The sequence below is a fragment of the Zingiber officinale genome, chromosome 6B, assembly GCF_018446385.1.
Source record: "Zingiber officinale cultivar Zhangliang chromosome 6B, Zo_v1.1, whole genome shotgun sequence".
NCBI classification, from domain to species: Eukaryota; Viridiplantae; Streptophyta; class Magnoliopsida; order Zingiberales; family Zingiberaceae; genus Zingiber; species Zingiber officinale.
In genome coordinates this window covers 94,821,588-94,830,227 of record NC_055996.1, presented here as the reverse complement: position 1 = coordinate 94,830,227, position 8,640 = coordinate 94,821,588, and positions in this window count along the sequence as shown.

The window sequence follows — 8,640 nt, the reverse complement described above, 5'->3', positions numbered from 1 at the left end:
CTTGAAAAACCAGCAAAGGCTCAAGTCTTTTCTTTCTAGAAGATGCTAGATAGTATAATTCTGCTCAAATAGAATGGTGGGTATATTATAAATTATATAAAAGTATGGAAGACGAATTGACCTGCCACTGCTGCATTATATTGAATGATGGGTATTATTAAATTCGGGAATTGCCAGGGCACACCTAAAGCACCCTAAGATTTTGAAAATGGCTAAAAGGTGTATCTGTTTTTACTCCTCTTCTTTAGGTGTATATTTTTTCTATTTTACTGGTCTACTTCTCCATGTAAATTTTTTTTCTCTTATCTCTGTTTTTTATAGGCATACATACCTATCATGATGTTGATTTTTTAACACAGCTTAATTACATTAACACGGCTGATGATGCTAATTTGCGTTACAACAGATCTGGTCTAATTTAGATCAGGGCCCAATGTGAGTCTAATTTTTCAGAGATCAAGATTAACTTCTAGTTGATTTTTTCAATAGCATGTTAACACCTCTAAAAAAGTTAAAAATCCACGGGACTTGAAATAAGTCTAATCATATCTATCTAGATCCATCATTGGATTTTGACTCTGGATTTCTAAGGTTACAAGAAGTCCAATGATGTTCTCCATTGCTTATTTCAGTCTCTTCGGAGGTGTTAAAATATTATTAAAAGAATAAGCCAGAATATGATCATGCCTCCAGGAAATCAAGCCCACGTTGGGCATGATCTGAATCAGACCAAGCTTGTGGTAGTGCTGATTTAGATCCTCCAGGCCTGGTCTGATTCATATTAGGCCTAACATGTTAAATTTTGGGGGATGCCCCAAAACAAATCGCCTTATGATTTTGTTATTTATTTGATAAATATAGATTCATTATTTGAGTGCATATTATACGTTTGAATAGTTTTAAACTCATTTACTGAATGCCCGTAATATAATTCATAGCATGAAAGAATTTGTGATTGGATCATAAATTATGATTATCTCTACATGTGCAATTATAAAGGTATAAGAATTTCCCTAGTCGTCGAATTGGTACATTCGGACATCATCAATTCTGTAAGACTAGCACGAGTTATACTCCTTGGTTCGGCCAAGCAGTTGTTTCTCACTAGCTTGAGATATTGGGATGTCGAAAGTTAAACGTGGATGCTAGTTATGATAAATAGTTCATTGAAGTGATTTATTGTAAGACTTTATATGGTTCTTTACATATATGTATTGGATTGGATTGGGGGGGGGGGGGGGGGGGAAGGGTGAATAGCTTTTTAAGCTTTTTCGAAAGTCACCAGAATATGTAGTGCAGAAGAATCACGAAAATATTAGTTCAGAGTCTTCGATGACTCCTACTCCAAGGTCCGCACTCGTTGAGTGCTTTCGTTGGACAATCACTATCAGTTCGAATATTTGAGTTACAAAATTTGAGTACATGAACTATAAAATTAAAAGTTATCGATCAGAAGAAACTATGAACAAAGTTCCTTAATCGTCGATTGTCGAAGCAGCTTTTCAGGATCATTAGAGCCTTCTTGGAGCAGCGTGCAAAAAGGAAAGTTGTAGAAAATGTTGTACTGAAGCTACTGGTTAAAGCCTTCTATTATAGCCCCGTCCGAGAGCCTGGATCCCCTCTCGGGCGCTGGACTAGGCTGACATGACGAGCTCTCATTGAATCTTCATCCCTGAAGTTTATCCACCTCCGGGTGTCCCGACCACCTCTGGGTGTCTGGACCGTTGACGTGGGCTGGCCAGTCGCTGCACTCCAACACACCACGAAGATGAACTTTCCCCTGTCCAGGCGCTTGGAGCAACTCCGAGCGCCCAAACCGCCCGGGTGCCTGGTTAGGCACCCGCCTAGGTGCTCCCTGTGTGAAACTTGCTTGGGCGCCTAGAGCAGCTCTAGGTGCCCAAACCCCTTCCTGGCCCCTGAACTACCTTTTTTCAACACTATCTTTCTTGAAAAAAGAGTTAGTCCAGATAAACAAAATATAGAAAGTAAGAGTTTTGACAGCTTTCGGACTGTCCGATCCTGACTTTGAGTTTCACTGAAACTCATGGTCGAATCGACGCCTATTGTTCTCTCAACTAGGAACGCATCCTCACTGGATCTCTCCTCCAGTTGCTTACCTCCACTTATCAATTGTAGACTTCCTTGATGTCAGGTCCCTTGACCCACCAGGACTTCCTGCCATATTTCCACCAATCTAGACTTCAGTCAATTGTCAACCCAACTAGACTTCCTTTTGTCAAATCTCAACCAAAGCATTTCTTAAAAAAATATTTTAAAATGTCTTTCAAAGCAAGATAATTTATAAAATAGTTTTCAAAACAGATAACTTATAAAATAGTTTTCAAAGCATTTTACACGATGGCTTTGCAAAATATTTTCAAAGAGATTACTAAGGAAATTTTGAAAGAATTTTCAAAATTTTGTAAATGGTTGAAAATTAAAATTTTCAAAACAAAATATTTTACAAAGTTAAACTTTATCATAATTTTCCAAGCCAATTTTTAAGATAACTTTCAAAATATTTTTCAAAAGTAATTTTTTAAATTATTTCTCAAAATAATTTTATAAAACATTTTCAAAGAGACTACCAAAAAAGTTTTAAAATTATTTTAATGTTTTTAAGTGTATTTCTTAAAGCAAGTTTTGAAAGGACGTTTTGAAGATAAAATCGTTCAAAGAAAATTTTAAAAAGAGTTTTTCAAATCAATGTTTCAAAGAAATATGACACTTTTGAAAGTAATTTTCAAATATCGTTCCCTAAACCTGATATTACTTTAAAATTATTCAGCTAAAAAGTATCCTTAAATGTCTAACATTTATTTACTAACTATTAGAAGATAGCAGTGTTCACTTGGTTAGTTAAGTTAAGTATTAATGTCCAATTAGAAATTTACTAAAAATGACTGTACTGTTGTATTTTTCACCTAGACTTATGTTGATGTATTGATATAAGCATTTAAAGTATAAACAAAAGGCTTAAGTATCTCACGTCATTCTATATTTTTGAATACACAATCAAGGTAGACCTAGTATATTTGTGAGATACTCATTTCCTAGATCTATAGGATCATGCTTTCTATGAGTTCAATCTAGACTAAGGCTAAAATAATTTTGCAACACTAGAGAAATAGAAATTTTTTTTAAAGAAATTCAAATAAGAGTAGCCTAGATTTGCAAATTATTTGATAATGAGAGTCCTAGTCTATTATGCACATTTTCAATTTTCTTCTTAAGTTACTAAATTCAAACTCTGGTAGTGGTTTAGTGAAGATGTCAGCTAGATTTGACTTGGACTCAATATAGTTAAGTTCAATATCTCCTTTAGCGATGTGATCTCTAATGAAGTGGTGTTTGATTTCAATATGTTTTATTCTTGAATGATGCACTGGATTATAAGTTAAGTTAATTGAACTTACATTATCAATAAAGATTTTTATATTCTAATTTAAAGTCTTTTAATGTATGCATCATCTATAACAATTGTGTCGTACACTCACCCATTGCTATGCACTCAGTTTCAGTGGTAGATAAAGCAACACAGTGTTATTTTCTACTAAACCAGTTGTCAAGTGAAGGTCCAAGTAATTAACATCCATCACTTGTACTTTTACGATCTAGTTTATAGCCATCTTAATCTAAGTCAAAGTAACATATTAGTTCAAAATTAGGTGTTCTAGGATACCAAATTCCCACATTTGTTGTGCCTTTTAAATATCTAAAAATTCTTTTAACATTTGTTAGTTGGGATTCCTTAGCACATGTTTGGTATCTAGCGCATATACTAACTACAAATAAAATATCAGATCAACTTGCAGTCAAGTATAAAAGGTTACCTATGACACTCCTATAATATTTTAGATCTATTGGTTTTTCATTTGGATTACTATCTAAAGTTGTGTTAGTTGTTATTGGTGTTTTTATTTCTTTGGTATTTTCTATTCTAAATTTTTTAAGTAATTCTTTTGAGTATTTTTGTTGGTAAACATAATTTCCTTCATTTGTTTGTTTAATTTATAATCCTAAGAAATAGGTTAGTTTACCTACTAAGGTCATTTCAAATTCTTGTTCTATTAAAATTATAAATTCTTGTAAAAATTCTGAGTTTGTTGAACCAAAAATTATGTCGTCTACATATACTTGGGTTATGAAAATATCTTGTTTAAGTGATTTCACAAATAAAGTTGGATCAATTTGACCTTGGTTGAATCCTTTGAAAATTAGATAGGAGGTTAATCTTTCATACCAGACCCTAGGTGCTTGTTTAAGACTATACAAAACTTTCTTAAGTTTAAACACATGGTCAGGATGATCTAGATTTCAAACCCAGGTAGTTGACCTACATAAACCTCTTCTTTTATTAGCTCATTTAAGAAGGTAAATTTAACATCCATTTTATAAAGTTTAAATCCTTTATGGGTTGCATAACTTAGTAGCATTCTAATAGACTCAAGTCTAGCTACTGCAGCATAGGTTTTATTATAGTTAAGTCCCTCTACTTGACTAAACCCTTTAGCAATTAGTCTAGCTTTGTTTCTAACAATTTCTCTATTTTTACTTAGTTTATTTCTAAACACTCATTTTATTTCTATTACATTTTTATTATGAGGTAATGGTATTAAATCCCAGACTTCATTTCTTTCAAATTAGGTTAGTTCTTCCTACATGACTATAATATAGTCTGGGTCAAGTAGAGATTCTTCTACTATTTTGGGTTCAATTTTAGAAATTAAAGATATTTAACTTAGGTTTCTGAAAGATGATCTAGTTTGAACTCTTAGGTTTGGGTCACCTATAATTTGTTTAATTGAGTAGTCTGAGCTGACTCTTATTGTTCTAGGCTCAGTTTGATTTTGTTCATTTTCTTGTAATTGATTTTGTTCATCTTTGTATTCGTCACGGACACCCGGCGGAAAATGGACAGAAAGTCTTGAAGTCTCGAATGTTGAGTAAAAGTCTAAATAGTAAACTCTCCTGAGAGGGAGTAGGTGAGAATGCGTTCCCCAGTGAGAGAAAAGTAAGTGTCGATTCGACCTAGGATTTCTAGAAAATCTAAAGTCAAAACCAGACAGTTCCGAAACTATCTAAATTAAATTATGTCTGTTATTTTCTAACTCTGTGATGAAGAATAATGAAGCTAGAAGTTGGCTAGAAAAAGGCGATCTAGGCGCCCGAACTGGGTCTAGGCGCTCGAGAAGGAATTGAGCGGGCGACTAGCAGGGGTTGAGATGGTGCACGCAAATTGGCCAGCCTACATCACAGTCCAGGCACCTGGACGGGTCTAGGTGCCCGGACTTGGATAAAGTTTCAAAGATAAACTATCGACAAGGTGCAGCCACGTCAACTTGATGGAGGTGCCCAGACAAGGCTATAAAAGGAGGGTTCGACCAACACCTCAAGGACACTTATTTCAATGATCTTCTCTCTTGTACGCTGCTCAAAAGATGACTCTACGACACTGTAACGCTGCTCCAAGAATCGAAAGCTCGCAACTTCAATTCTTTAGTTGTCAGCATAATTTCATTTACTGCACTTAAATTATTATCTCTTTGTATTTGTAATATTCAGATTTATTAGTGGATTACTCAATGAAAGTACTCTCACGCAAGAGCCTTGGAGTAGGAGTCATCATAAGCTCCAAACTAAGTAAAAAACTTTAATGTCATTATTCTTCTTTCTTACTTTTCACTGTGTCTCTATATTCGATAGTTTTACGGAAAACATAAAAAAGCCACGAGCGTTATTCGATCCTACAGAAAACTTTTAAAGAGGAGGTCACTAAGGGACTCACGTTGAGTGTATAAGCCTTGGAAGTACTGACCCCGGGGTATTGGGATCAAGTAAAATCTTGTGTCTCTTTCTTCCTTGGTTTGTTTTATATTCCGTTGCTACTAACGACTTTGATAAAACAAATGAAAGAATGACAAAAACAAACAATCGAGATTCACCCATTCTCTCGACACGCATCGATCCTACACCTTCAGCTACTAGAGAAGTGGTGCAAGAAGGCCCTTTTGAAATCTTTGAAGCACGTGATGGAACCATCAGGGAGCCAGTCAAACCACCTCTGCGTCGAGCCAGACAGGGTTGCTAAAAATGTTCAACCCTTGACACCATCTGTATATTGGTGTAATAGAGAGGCATTTTCAAATTTGTGAAGATGGTCTTTGGGATTTATTGAGCCTCTATATTCTCCGGCCGGTAAAGGACGCAAATGCTTAGGTAGCCTATCTTCAAGAATCTCCTGAGTGAAGGGCATGCTCGGGCATTCGGGTGAATTATCGGCGGTAAGGGCCTTCCCTGTTAGTTAGAGCCCTAGAGCCAATCATTTGATGATTGTTGTATGGACTCGTTGTATCATATTCTTGTATATAAATAAAGGTATTTATTTTTGGTTATTATACTTACTTATATTGGTGTCAAATAACTAAGTATAATAGCGTCCTTGAGTAGAAGGTTCTTACCTATATCAATCGATTGGTTGAATCGATAGTGAGATGATATAGGGAACACTACTCTTAATCATTCCTAGTCAAGTATTAATATTCAGGGACAATGTTAATGCGATGAGACTAGCATATAGGTCAACTCGATGACTTGATCTCACAAGTCATGGATATGGAGATATCAAGTTGACACATGGGTATGCATTAGAAAATATATACTGAATGACCCACCATGAGAAAGTATCATGGATCGTTATATGAGTGGCATATACTTTCTTATGTGGCTATTAGTATGACTTTTAGTCCTTGGACCTGAAGTCACCATGGTTCCCTACATAAGGAGTTACATAGTTTGGCTTCGTCAATCGTCACCCGTAACTGGGTGAACTATAAAGGCGATTACTGGGTATGTAACAAATTATGCGGAGGGATGTGAGTGATGTAGATGGGATCTATTCCTCCTATATGACGGGAGTGACATCAATATTCTTGATAGAGTGAGACCACGAAGTGCATGGTCATGCCCAAATGAGTCAATATGAGATGTTGAGCTCATTTGATTGAGTGAGTCTACTTGGGATTCAAGATTTAGATTGATTAGAGGATGACACGGTCTATGCCTCACATTGATCAATCTAGATGTCAAGGATAGAAGGACATTTGTCATATTTTGTGAAGAGTCACAATTAGTAGTCACAAGGTGATGTTGGATCTCAACATTCTTATAACTTGGGTAGTAATGATGTGTTGCTAGATACCGCTCATTACTTATGCTTCTAAATGGGTTTAGGAGCATTTTCAATGTTATAAGAACCTATAGGGCCACACACAAAGGGCAATTAGATGGAGATTAGGTTCATTTGATGAACCTAAAGGATTAGGTTCATATGATGAACCAAATTGGATTAAGAGTAATCCAAATTAGGCTAATTGAGTTGGACTCAATTTGGTTCATGTGTTAGATGAGTCTAATTTGGACTTAGACTCATTGAATCAATTTAATTCAATGAATAGAGATTCATTAAATTAAAATTGACTTGAGCCAATGGTTAGATTAGATTAACCATGGGAGAGAAGTGGTCAAGTTTGACTTGACTTGAGAGGAAGATGAAGGGTCAAGTTTGACTTGACCATTTGCCACCTCATTGGTGAGTTGGTAAAGAGTGGCCAATGATGATGCTCCACATCATCATGATTGCTTAAGTGGGATGTCACCTCATGGGAGTTACCAAGAGTTGTGACTCTTGGTATCCCATGGAGATAAAACTCCCTCTTAATGTGTCCGGCCACACTAATTCATTGTGTGAGTTTCATTTCTTTTGTGTAACTCTCATCTTCTTCCGCAAGCTCTCTCTTCTCTCCCTCTCCTCCACCTTGGTCGAACCTTTCAAAGGTGCTAGCGCACCTTTTGTTTGGTTTTTCCATCTCTTGCTTGTGTGGATACACATAGAGGAGTATCTACTTTGATACTCTCGAGATCCGGCGAACCTTGGACGAGCGGGATTAAGCGAAGGACATCACATCAAGGGTAAAGCTCTTCTCCTTTGTAGATCTAGGTTAGAAACTCGTACTCGAAGTTTTACGAAAATTTTAATTTTTTCACACGGATTTGGTGGCGGGGTTTCGGGGTTTCCGCAACGCAAAAAATGATTTTTGCGACCCGAAAAACCCAACATTCCCATGCTTAGGGTCGTGGGGAGGTGAATCTCCTACCGAAGATGCTTGGGACCGCTCGGCTATAGTCGAGTCCTCTGCAGGCACTTAAAGCAAGGCCTTGGGGAACTCAACCTATTGCCTTGACTTAGATCTTCTATTGGTGGTTAGTGGCCCTTCAGATAACATTGCAGACGCTTTGAAGAGGGGTGGCTCCACTGCTTATTACTTTTGCACAAATGTTTGTGCCTTGGCCATTACTAGCAAGTCGAAATCTTCTTGTGACAATGTGATTGTTGTAAACTTTCCAGTGTCGTCTATTTTCATGTTCCAAATCAGGCAGAGAGGTTCCCATAAATGGCGCCAAATGTGATATCATTTAGAAGCAGTGAGTTGTGGACCATCGGTGAGCTGGCTGGGAGTTTGACAGGAAGATGACTTCTATAAGGGAACACTGGGGGAGCCCTACAAATACCAACAGAAGGAGGAGTATGCCAAGATGCCTATTGGGTTGTTAGTCAAAAGATAAGTCATGCACAGGGTG